The 11742-nt window shown below is 39.9% G+C and overlaps 1 protein-coding gene and 1 long non-coding RNA gene across 4 annotated transcripts in view; one reads left to right on the top strand and one right to left on the bottom strand.

The window, feature by feature from the left end:
- Positions 1-5805: 5805 nt before the first annotated feature.
- Positions 5806-11742, top strand: part of LOC138045570 (A-kinase anchor protein 1, mitochondrial-like) — a 34599-nt gene continuing 28662 nt past the window's right edge. Inside the window, exon 1 of one of the 3 annotated variants that reach the window (XM_068892115.1) lies at positions 5806-5904. The gene's annotated coding sequence lies outside the window, so the exon portion shown is untranslated. Of the gene's footprint in view, positions 5909-8848; positions 8936-11742 lie in introns of those variants that run through there. The other 2 variants (XM_068892118.1, XM_068892116.1) reach the window with 2 other exon arrangements.
- LOC138044483 (uncharacterized) lies at positions 6671-8546 on the bottom strand. The gene is made up of 2 exons (XR_011131439.1): positions 7450-8546; positions 6671-7014 (listed from the first exon to the last, which is right to left on the bottom strand). It is a non-coding gene; the product is annotated as an uncharacterized lncRNA (long non-coding RNA).

Below are 11742 nucleotides of genomic sequence, written 5' to 3'. Positions count from 1 at the left end.
GGTTGTGATTGGCAAATCGTGATCCATTTTGCTCAGTTTCTATAGAGCGGTTTCAAATGAGTGTCGTAAAACCAAAACCGAAGTAGTTACTTTGACCAATCAAAAAGGACGGAGACAATCCAGTAAACCAATCAAACTCGAAGTAATTACACGTAGCCGACACAAAGCGCGGGAAACTGTGCACGCGCGAGCCACGATTGGTTTTGTTTTCACTTCTGATTGGATGAAAAAATGGCGCGAGAACTTTGAACGCATCACTGAGTGAAAACCAAAGCAATTTGCTAATTACTCTCGACACTCAATTGAAACCCAAATATACCAAATCGCGCCTTTTCAGAAGTCCCTGAAATTGTAACAAAAGGTAACAAGGTAACAAAAAGCAAAATGATTGTAGAGTTTGATGGCGGAAATGGTGACACCCGAAGAGGGTCCGAAACGGTTCCGGGACTCTTATAGAATTCATTATAATTCATGATGGGAAAACCAAAAAAAAAAAAACGTTTTGTTAATCAATATCCAGAGTCTGTATTTGTAAAATAATTAGGATAGTACGCGCACTCTCATTGGTCAATAGCTGTGTTGAACTGAAACTATGTAAACACGCTTTGACGTTACACGCATTTTTATTGGTTATGTGTTGTCAGACGCGCGTTTTGATTGGCTGGTAGGAAATATGAGCGTGTATCAAGAAAATCTGTTTCAATCAAGAGGTAAAAAAAACCCAGCATTTTCGTCCATTTGTCGAATTATTTTTGAGAAGTATTTTACAAAACCATGCAATAGAGGACTTTTTTCTGTGTTTGCATAGCCTCATCTAAACACGAGCAGGAGTTGAGAATTCTCCCAACTCCTCCTCGTGTTTAGATGAGGCTATGCAAACACAGAAAAAAGTCCTCTATTGCTTAAATCTGATACAGATTTCTCGTCATTTACGTAAACGTTTCTTTCGATTTTCCCTGTTAAAATGTCTTGAATCACCAAATTACCTGTGTACATTAACACTTACACTTAAATGCTGAACGTTTAACCAGTCATATACAATATTCGCGACAGATCTGAGAGTTTGTAAATGTGATAAGGATCTGCCGCTCATGTGTATATATTACTGACGGGTGAGTTCGAGAAAGTTAGTGTAGTGATAGTCTGCAATTTCCTCACTCTAATTTACTGATCGCGGTTCGACTGATTTTGCCGAAACTTACCATACATCCCGAGAAAATGAGGTCAGTAGATGTTTATTCAATCTCTTGATGAACGAGTGAAAAGATAAGGCGCATTATGAAGTCAAGCTCGACACCATGTATGACATTGTTTATAATAGGGGCATTGTCTCATTAGTTTTAAGTTAAAACTGGATAAACCTGAACACATCGCTTAAGAAATACCTGGCGACTTTTAATTCAAGCAACAGAAACAACCTTCTAAATTAGCGGGGCTTGATATAGAATACCGCGCGCGAAGAAAATGGCCAATCACGGCATGCGCGCTTTTTTGTTACTGTACGTGTTTGAAACCGACTGAAGTTCGTATTATTGGGACAAGTTTCATGTACGTGATAGGAATGTTGAAAGAGAGGCGTTCTTCGACTCGATTTGTTTGAATTTCAAATGTATCTCTTATTCCGTCTTTTTTGTTTGGACGAATGATTTAGTTTTGATGGCCCGACTTCCCACTCATTTGGCGAGTCAACTACAGTCACCTTGACCAAGACAGGTTGCCTCAACATATAAACTCCTCTTCGTCCATCAAAGCGTAATTAATTAAAAAAGAAAAAAAAGCAAACAAATTGTCCCGTTGACAAAACATGGTGAAGAGAGGCATTTTCATGAAACATGTAAAATTTTAAAATTTATAAAAAATGCGTTTCTTCACCATTATTGACCCACCGCCATTTGTGTCTCATTTTTTATTAAATCATCACCTTAAAATAGACAGTGATCCAACAAGTCTTAAACATGAAACCAACCGCTAATTGCGACTACAAGGAAAAAGAGCAAAAACCACCTTGATATCACGTGTAACACAGTTCAAACCTCGAGATATTATTTTACGTAGTTGAAGGAAAACATAATTTTTAAAAATCAACTTCAACGCGTTTGGTTCATAGTCTGTTCTTTTTAAGTTTCAAGATCGATTACTTCGGATTGTAAGGCTTAACCTGATTTAATTCCGCTTGAATGCAAGGAAGATATATTTTTACTGAGGCGAGCAATACTCGGAACGTCTGTTCAGCTGTGCGCGATTCACTTTGCACCTAAGTTATTCCAAAATAGCGCCTCTGTGTACAACGATAAGCCATATTTTGTGCAGAGGAATCATTGAATTTTGTTCTGTTTATTTAGAAAACGGGAACCTAATAACCGAATATTAATTGGTTTCCTCATTTTCCCGGAACAGTTCTAAAAGAATTCATTATGAACGAAGTGCTGGCCTTTTCTTAAAAGCATCCGCCGTCTTCACTCGATAGTCAATGATATCATTTAGTTGGTTACCACCGAGGGGCAGTGAAAGAGGCTTAATTCTTCATTGTTCCGGCTTCAGTTATGTCTGTCTAGGGTTAATAGAAAAACATATAACACTTTTTTCAAAGGTTAAGACAAAACTAATCGATGGTGTTAACACATTTTGAGCCAATAAAGCGATCCAGATTTGAAATAAGTTACGTTAAAAACAAGTGCACAATACATTCTGTCTACGTCGTTCTTAACGACGAGCTTTGGAATAAGTTACGTTAAAACAAGCGCACAACACTGATTTTGATATATCGAAAGTGGGCTATTATGATGTAGTTTCAGTTGTTTGTTGGTAGGGGATTCGTGGAGAGAATCACGGAAGCAAATGACATAAGCAACGCGAAAGAAAGCTAAACTTATCACAACTTTGGAATCACTGTAAAAGGTTTCGAGACATGAACCTTACGGGCGAGTGACGACATCTGTATGCTGTTGTAGACTTTTTCAATACGGAACTTTATATCTTTATGAAAACTTCGTACAAGTCTTTTCTTTATTTTTTTGCGTTTTATATGTGAATCTTTCCGGTGAATTAAATTTGTTTAGATAAAATTGAAATATTGGTGCATGTTAGTATAACTCACCGGCATTTCCTCTCTCGCTTTACTGAATATCTGGAAGACTCGTAATATGCGCGTGAAGAAATAACAAATCCAGGAAAGAACGCAGCCTTTCGATTTGTATTTCGGTTATTAGAAGGCAGCTGTGTTACTACAAGCTGGGTGGGGCGGGTCGAATTGAGGGACGGACAGCCACCGGAAGTCAGATGCTTTCGCCAAGTGTCTCAGCCCTTCAGTATCAAGATGATTTTGCTTGAAACCTCGGACAACGCTACTTCTCAAGAATGCCTATAGTCCACTTCTGGTTGCGTGCCTGGCCGGCGTCACTCGAAAGATTTCTACTTTAGCCGGCGGCTTGGTTGAGTGCCAGGTGGTTCGAAAGCCTATTAACTTAATCCTGGATTTTCGTATACTTTTGTTTCATGTTTTCAACTTTTTGGTGACAGTTTCTTTTGCTTATTTTTGTTCTTCAAGATTGACCTCTTCTAATATAAAGTTTTGCAGAATATCAGCGTTGAACAGCTTTTGGGGGTAGAGAAATAACTCCTTGGTTAATTTTTAATCTAGGATTAGGGATAATCGGCTTTTGAACAACCGGGCCCAGGGGCAGAATCTGATCTCATGACAACCGTTATACTGGCTTTGACTACGTTTAACCTAAGCATCAGTAGCTGGCGATATTGTTGGCGTGGAGAATGGGGAGAGCCGCTGTGAAATATTAGTGTTTCACAGCGTTCATCCCCATTCTCCGCGCGGCTTCGCCGTTCGTTAATTTGCCTCTCTCACCAACAACACCTTCCGGCTACGCAGGCTAGTTTAACCTAGGATCAGTGTTTACCGTGTTTCGAACAAATACCCCTAGCTCAGTGCTTATTTCTTAAAAGTCGTTCAGTTTCCACTTTAATTCAATTGTAAAACTACAACGCGTTTATCCTTAAAAGTTAATTCGGTTTCAACGTACTCAATTCAAGAAAGGTCACTGTAAAGCACTGAAAAAAACTCCAAATTCCTCCTTTTTGAAGAGGCTAAGGAAGTTATCAAAATCTAGAGCCATCCGTCATATGCAGTATCCATAAACTGCACAATGTCGAACAAGGTGAACATTATTGCTAAAACAAGAGTCAGACTCAAGAAATCCCACTTGCGACCAGTTGGTCAGTTATCTCGTGTCCGTATTAAGAGGGTGTTACGGCGCCGGAAATTCCGGATAGCGCTCGGAAATGGCGCGAGGATGCCTGCTAACACCCACTTCTCGGAAGTCCAGGCGGTGCAGAAAACCATTGGTTGTAAAACGACATCCTGTCCACATATTCTAAAAAGCAAGTCTTTTACCATGCGTGTGTCTTCAAGAGAACCGAAGAAAACAATCGTAAAAAATAGTTGTGAAGTTTGATGCCTGAATGCGACTTTCCGTTTAAAAATATGGCAGAGGCAAACATGGAGCCCGAAATAACGTAGGCCCTGAATGTGCTGAAGCTTTCTAGAAACGCATATTTGTTGATCTGGCTCCAGTTTTTCCGCACTATCCAGAGCATCAAATATACTTCACGTGAGACGTTGTCCAAACTTTTTGTACACGCCTTTACTTAGATGCAGCCTAGTGATTTAGGACGCTTGCCTTGAGATCCGGAGATCCCGGGTTCAAGACTCAACTCGTTCTGACCACTGGTTGAATTTGTTCCTGGTAGTCCCTGATTCAACCTCTCATGCAGCTGCACTTGTAAATAACCAACTGGTTTGCCTCTGGCCAGTTGGGATTCTTAACAGTTGTTGTTGTGTTCTGTCGTTTCGTTAACTGTGTTTCATTGGCCCTGAAAAGTCCCTATGGGGAGCAGTTAATTAAGTATTGTATTGTATTGTAGAGTATGCATATTCAAGGTTATGCGCGCAAATACAAATATCTTTGAACAGATTGAAAATGTTGGATAGCGACTTATCCACCGGATAAAGTTATCCAGCTTTTGAACAATTGGGAGCCTGGAGCCCGTTTCTCGAAAGTCCCGGAACTTTACGAGTCATTTTCGGGTGTCACAATTTCCTTTGTGTCTCAAGAACGGAGAGGATTTAAGTCGTCAAACTTCACCTTCACAGTAATTTTTCTTTTTGTTACCTTTAAAATATGTTAAAAGACCGGCTTTCCAAAACAAGCGGTTGCCAGTTTCGCAAATGGCTTTTCCGGGGCCCGAAAAGTTATCGGGACTTTCAAGAAACGGGCCCCTGTTCCTGAAGGCTCAACGATGTTTTGGGCCTTAAATTGATGGTCAAAACTACGATCCATGTACTCTGAGGAGGTCGGTTTTCAACATGCTAATTTCAAAAGAAGAAAATCAAAATAATTGTTTCTTCCTGTTTGCCAGAAGATACAAAGAGAAATTAATGGCAGCGCTGGCTCGTATCTTTAAAAAGTCTTGTTTTTACAGCAGAAAAGAGATCTGATAATAAAACAGGGCCCCGGTTTGGAACCAACCGGCAATGTTTCTTTTAATTCCTTTGCAAATGATGTGTGCATCGTACCAGTATTTTAAGGGAATTTGTCGATTCGAAGTTGCGTTATGTGCATTTCCGTCATATTGCCATTTGCGAATATTTGTCGATTTTTCTTCCTCGTATAATGGTAAAAATAGCGAGTTAATTCGTTTGTACAAGGTGTGACCAATTTTGGTGTTTTTATAACATACAGACAGTCTGCACCGGAACATGTGTAACAACGCAATTCTGGGAATTTTACTTGCAGAAGTGATATTTAAAGAGCAAAAGCATGATGAAGTACCGGTTCCTTCGCAAATAAGCCGGGCTGCTGAACGTAACGAAGTCATTTCAGACGGTCGAAGGTAGGTATGTTTGCACGAACGATTTCTATTTATTGCTGTCAGGTGTAAGTTGGTCTCTAAGAAGTTAAATCTATACAGAAGCTCCCCAATCTTCTAAGGGGAACACGGAAAACGTTGGCATACTGAAGTCGCATCAAATAGGCTAAAATAGGGTCAGGCAAGAAAGAATGCGACATCACTCAGTGGAATATTGTTTTATTGATGTGAAATAATCATAATTTCTACCGTAAAGCAAACACCAAGATATACCGATGTTCACGTTTGTCAGATATATTTTAATCTGGGCTTGGGTTTTACTCTCCCACTGACGCAATCCTACAATTTGATTGGAAACCAAGCCTTTCAAGCCAATGGACTTAACTATTGGAGGGTAATGTGAGGTGCTAGTTTTCTACCCATATTTACCATGTGAGCGTTAGCCCTACTAATGGTAATGGACCCACCAAGGACAGAGAAAAACTCTGAACAAGGTGGTGGCGTGGTTAGTTAGGTAAACTTTCTCGTTAACCCTTTCATTCCGACGATCAAAACGTACATTCTCATAACTAGTACCATATATATCTTGTTTTGCTAGTCATGAGTATTTGGTGTTACATCAAGGTCACAGCTCTTAAGCTGATGATAATCCTGTCTGACGGACATTTCATTGAAATTGTGAAGAAAATTTACATCTCTCCTGGGGGACAAATGGTTAACGGGAGAGACTGGGGACGTGTAGATTGAGCAGTTCCGGTAACGAGCCTTGATTTTCCTGTGCAGCCTTGACAGTTGTGCTCTGATTGGTAAAGCTACAAGTAGCATTACGTCATTTATTGCTAAAAGCACCCTCGTCTAAATAATTGTAACACTAAAGTTCTAGGCAAAACGGCCGCTACATGATCCTTGATATTCTTGAAAAAAGAACAAAAAAAGATTGAGAAAATTCAGTTTGCTCTTACAGTCACTTTAGAATTTTAGTTTCAGGATCAATGAATGTTGAGAAATAATCCCCTCGATTTACTCGACATTATTGTTCGACATAATTCATTTCTTTTTCGGCGAACTATCGCTGAATGGACTGACTAAGAAAATATAACCTTTTTTGAACTTGATCGTGGTGATATTGAATTCCTGAAGACAAAAAAAAAATAGAAAGGACAATGTGTTGGGACTTTACAAAGCGCGGTGGAAATCCAGCGCCTTAACATCTGGATCTCACCGATTAAGCGTGCGCAATGAGTTTGCTGAGATCACCTACATACGGGCAATGCGTATAATCTGGATCAGAATTCATTAGTTACGAGTCAAGTCCGTTTGCCTGAATACAGAGGCATTACGTTGAGACTTGAGTGTTGATAAATGAAACCGGTTTCCTGATGGGCGATAGGTCTGTCAAAATCAGAAACTTTCTACGTCGGACGTGTACGTATTGCAGATGATCGTCAAAGACACAAACAAATGTTTCCCTGAAAATCTTGCAAGACAAGATTATTTTAGTGGGAAAACTACGCGACACGCTCCGATCGTTTCAATTTGATGGGACAAAACGTAACGATGGTGTCTCACCGATATAACCGCAGTTCATTGAGTCCTGACGAAACTGTATTGCCATTAGCCCTTTCCTTCTGAGAGTGAGGCCGGCCAGACCCGTCAGTTTGCAAAGAAAATGAAACAATCTGAAGGAACAGTTGCGTGATAATCCCTCGCATTCTTCAGGAGAAGTATGTATCACCCGGCTCCGAATTGTGTTAATTTGAAGGCGTTGTAATCTGTTGAACGCCAGACTGTTTTGCTCGTTAATGGAGACCGCTTCAGGGATGAATGGGATGAGATTGTCGCAATTCGGATAGCATAAGTAGATTAAACTCGTCCAAACGGTGTGCCTTCAATCACCGGAGATGTCGGCGACAAATGCTTCCTTACTATGTCTTCGTGGTGGCATTATGGGATCGCCTATCGCGAGGGAATCTGTCTAAAAATTTGCATTTCACCCGTGTTGGCACGTTCCTTTGAGAACAACTAACTACTTGCTGTTTGAGCAAAACAAATTTTAATAAAAATAGCACTCTGAATGTAAATCATTCTAAGCTTAAGCGGTGGTCATAAAAAATAAGAAAAAAACTATCCAAGGCCTTCCTTTAAGGCAAGCTTCAAGCTCAAATTAATTAATGAATTTTTCATAGCTTATTTCAAGGAAGTGCTTCTAAAATTATCCGTAACTTTGAATTCGTCATGTTCCTTTTTTAAAGCGTTTAAGAAAATTCTAGTTATCGGAGTTGCACAATTACATTCATGGATTTATCTCGAATTTAGATACTTGTTAAAAAGGTCTATATGTTTGAGCAACTTGTGCCATTGACTTCGTGTCAATCCAGTGGATTATGCAAGCTTTTCGAACAAGGAAGTAATCATAAGCGTGAACATACTGAAAGGGCGTTTGTGTGACAGTTTCATGTTCATTTCCTTATTTCGGCATATGTCGAACACGTGTTATGCTGAGAGGTGGAATTTCTTGAATTTGGGGAATATAATTTTTGTTCGTTCGACTTCGACGATTAAAAACGAAGGACTTGTAACAAGTCTTTTTCGGGGATAAGGTGATGTTTTTTGAAATAGGAACCCTAGAAGAAGAAAGCACTCCTGTTATATTTTCTCGGAGTAAAGTTCGGATGTTTATCTTTGTGGAATTATGTTTCGTATTTACGATTCCATCCTGATCCACGGTAAGTTCTTAACGGAAGATCTATTTATGTCAGTCAATTAATCGCCCTCTTTTAAGAAGAGTGGAAATTAAAACATCATTTGGCGACTGAATTGCAGATGTTACGAAACATGTTACAACTTCCGCTGGAAACCACAACTTTTCGTACAGTAAAATTTGAATGACTCCACACCGTTTCTGACCTGAGCATTCCAGCTGACTCAGTCAACATATCATTCAGTGGGCTTTAACATCAAAGCCATAATAAAGCATACGGGGTTATAGTCAAGAGAAGTACTAAATCACAGCGTTCGCGTGAATACCCTTCATGTTAGTGTTTGCGGTTCATAGGTGAGTAGCTGTAGTATCAAGCTCTTTTTTATTTGATTAGGCATACTGACACCTTGTGCTTTTGCAGCGCCAAAAAATGTACTCCTAAGTAGGTTTCCTTAAAACGATGACACGCTAGGATTTTAATAAGAGACTGAAAAGCTAACTTGAAAAAACGAAAATTTATGAATCAATATATAATTTGGTTTAGTTCCAAGTGCATCCTTATGAGACTAGACGATCGCCGATCGGGAGATTTTTCATTTGCCCCGTTTGCAGGGCTGGTAAAAGAAAACTCTCAGAGGTCCTCAATTCTTTAACTCTCTTAGTTTTGAAATTCAAAATGCAACAAGTATCCTTTTCCCGTGATCTGAAAGCATTCCTCTTATCATAAATATTTCATCGTTTCCCTATTTGCTTTACATTTTTCTTAGCCTAATCTATGCTTCATACAATTATCTAGTATATTTTAATGTTTCACTGTTTAACAGCAGCTCTACCTATGAGCTGACATGTATACATCTGTTAATACTTCTTATATCAATTAATTGAGGGAGCTTATCTCTTATGATGGGCTTTCTTTAAGTTCTGTACTGAGACTAAGCAATAAATATGAACTTGAACTTAACATCGCCTTTTGCAACATGATAAAGGGACCAGCAGTTGCGTCGGTATACTGCTCATTAGCTTTCATTTGAATTGTCGCAGTTGAGGATTTCAGCCACAGATAACATCACACTCCATAACAAATAACGTAAAGGACGGAAGGCACTCCTCTGCAGTCCTAAAACAAAGCTTTTACTTTAGCGAATCAATTTTCGAAGACGCAGGTAACTGAAGGAGTCTTTTAGGTGTGAATTAGGACGCAAAGAAACACGACTGAATTATACGTCACTAACGCGGGAAAACGCGGTCAAGCATGTCTTGTTTGCTGTCATGCTCTTTCCTTTGATTGGCTGAGGAAGTTTGGCGGGAGATTTAAGCGTTGCGCCAATCGTGACTAAATATTTTTCACCTCCGTAATTTTTCATGTATTGAACCTTGTCAGTCCGACAGTAGGATGTCCTAGACAGGGTTGTTCTGTAAAGCAAAAAAGCGAAGAGTTGGCGAAGAAAAATCCATTAAGGCACTTTTGCCTGAAGTCGTCTTAAGATACCGCAGGGTTCTCAATAAGTTTTGGAGTAGACGGCTTAAATATAAAAGTAGGCGGCGGGAGAAGCGAGTGCCACTTGTTTATAGCAAGTTTATGACCGAAAAGTAGACGGCTCTAAATTTAAAGTAGCCGGTTTTTTAGCCGGCTGCCGGCACTTAATGAGAACCCTGGATACCATGCTTTGAGCGAGTTCGTGATGGTGTTCACTGGAAACGGAGAACAAATCGACCGACGTGAATTTTAAGATGACGTCTGTGTGAAGGAAACAAGATCAGGCCGCATGGGCTCGGTTTTAGTAAGGAAAACGGCAACGTTAACTACAACATCCCTTCCAAATCAGTATAACTTAGCGTTATCGTAAGTATTCCATCTTGTTAACCTCGAACAATAGGGGCGAACTGTCTTACTGGATTTATAGGAATGGTTCTAAAGAGAAGATACAAATTGAACGATTTCCTGTTGTATGCTCACGTTGTCGTCAAAACCTGAAATTTCTCGGCGTTGTTGTTCTGTAGACTACGACGAAAAATGTACTAAACATTTCTCCCCCGTACTTGTCGAAACTACTGCGTGAAATGACCAACAGGCCTGGCCAAACGCTCGCATCATTTCAATGCAACATCTTGCAACATTGTTGGGCACAACATATTGCATACGTTTGGCCACCCTGTTGCGATATCATGTGATATGTTACAACATGTTGGATCAAATTTGAAAACGGTCAAATTTTTCGAGCAAAATTTTGGACGTTGCATGATGTTGTACTCGTTTGGCCACGTTCACGTTGCCCTAGCGCATGCGCGTTAGGTCCACTTCTTGTGCGCAGGAGCCTGGGGAACATGAACATTGACATGTTGCGTTGAAAATGATGAAAATGTTGCGAGCGTTTGGCCAGGCCTTAAGGTTTTGACGACAACGTGGTCAAAATACAATGAATCTTTCAGTCTCGCTCTTTACTTCAAATTCCGTCCGTACCAATCCAGTTATAGGACACTTCGCGCATATGAGTTGGGCGCCAATTTAGTTTTGCGCATGGTTAGTCCTTGCGAGCAATTATTTGGTACCGTAAATGTGTTATATAAGATCAAAGGTAAATCCATGGCTTTTCCAAGGCAGGAATTTCTGAACGCATCTTTTAGGTAAAGTTCTGCCAACTTTCAGTTTGCGAATGTCATTATTACTTTTGAATCCCGAGGAAACACACAAATTGCATTGTTTCCGGGAATTTTAAGTCGAAGATGACTTTCGAAATTCTATTCAAATTAAAAGAACTTAACTTTTGTCAAGTTCAGGGTCGTAACGAAGTATATTTTTTCGTAACTGATCCCATATTTTTACCCAAAATTTTGATCCCTGATCCCAAAAATGATGACAATTTTGATCCCTGAACCCGCAAAAATTTGATCCCTGATTCCATGAAAAATACTGCTGATCCCGATCCCACGCGTTGTGATCCCAGATCCCCAGGGTTGTGATCCCTGATCCCGGCCCTTTTCGGGCCTTTGATCCCCGATCTCATATACCTCGTTACGACCCTGTCAAGTTTCTGTGAAATGTGTCTCTTCATAGCTATAGTTGTACAACGAGTGTTGGTTGAAGTAATGGAAGAAGCGAAGTCCTAAACGGAATGCAAAAAGGAACTTTGTGGACTGTTCCTGTTTGGTAGTTCCGTGTT

The sequence above is a fragment of the Montipora capricornis genome, chromosome 4, assembly GCF_036669925.1.
Source record: "Montipora capricornis isolate CH-2021 chromosome 4, ASM3666992v2, whole genome shotgun sequence".
NCBI lineage: Eukaryota > Metazoa > Cnidaria > Anthozoa > Scleractinia > Acroporidae > Montipora > Montipora capricornis.
This window is presented reverse-complemented; position numbering and strand designations above follow the sequence as displayed.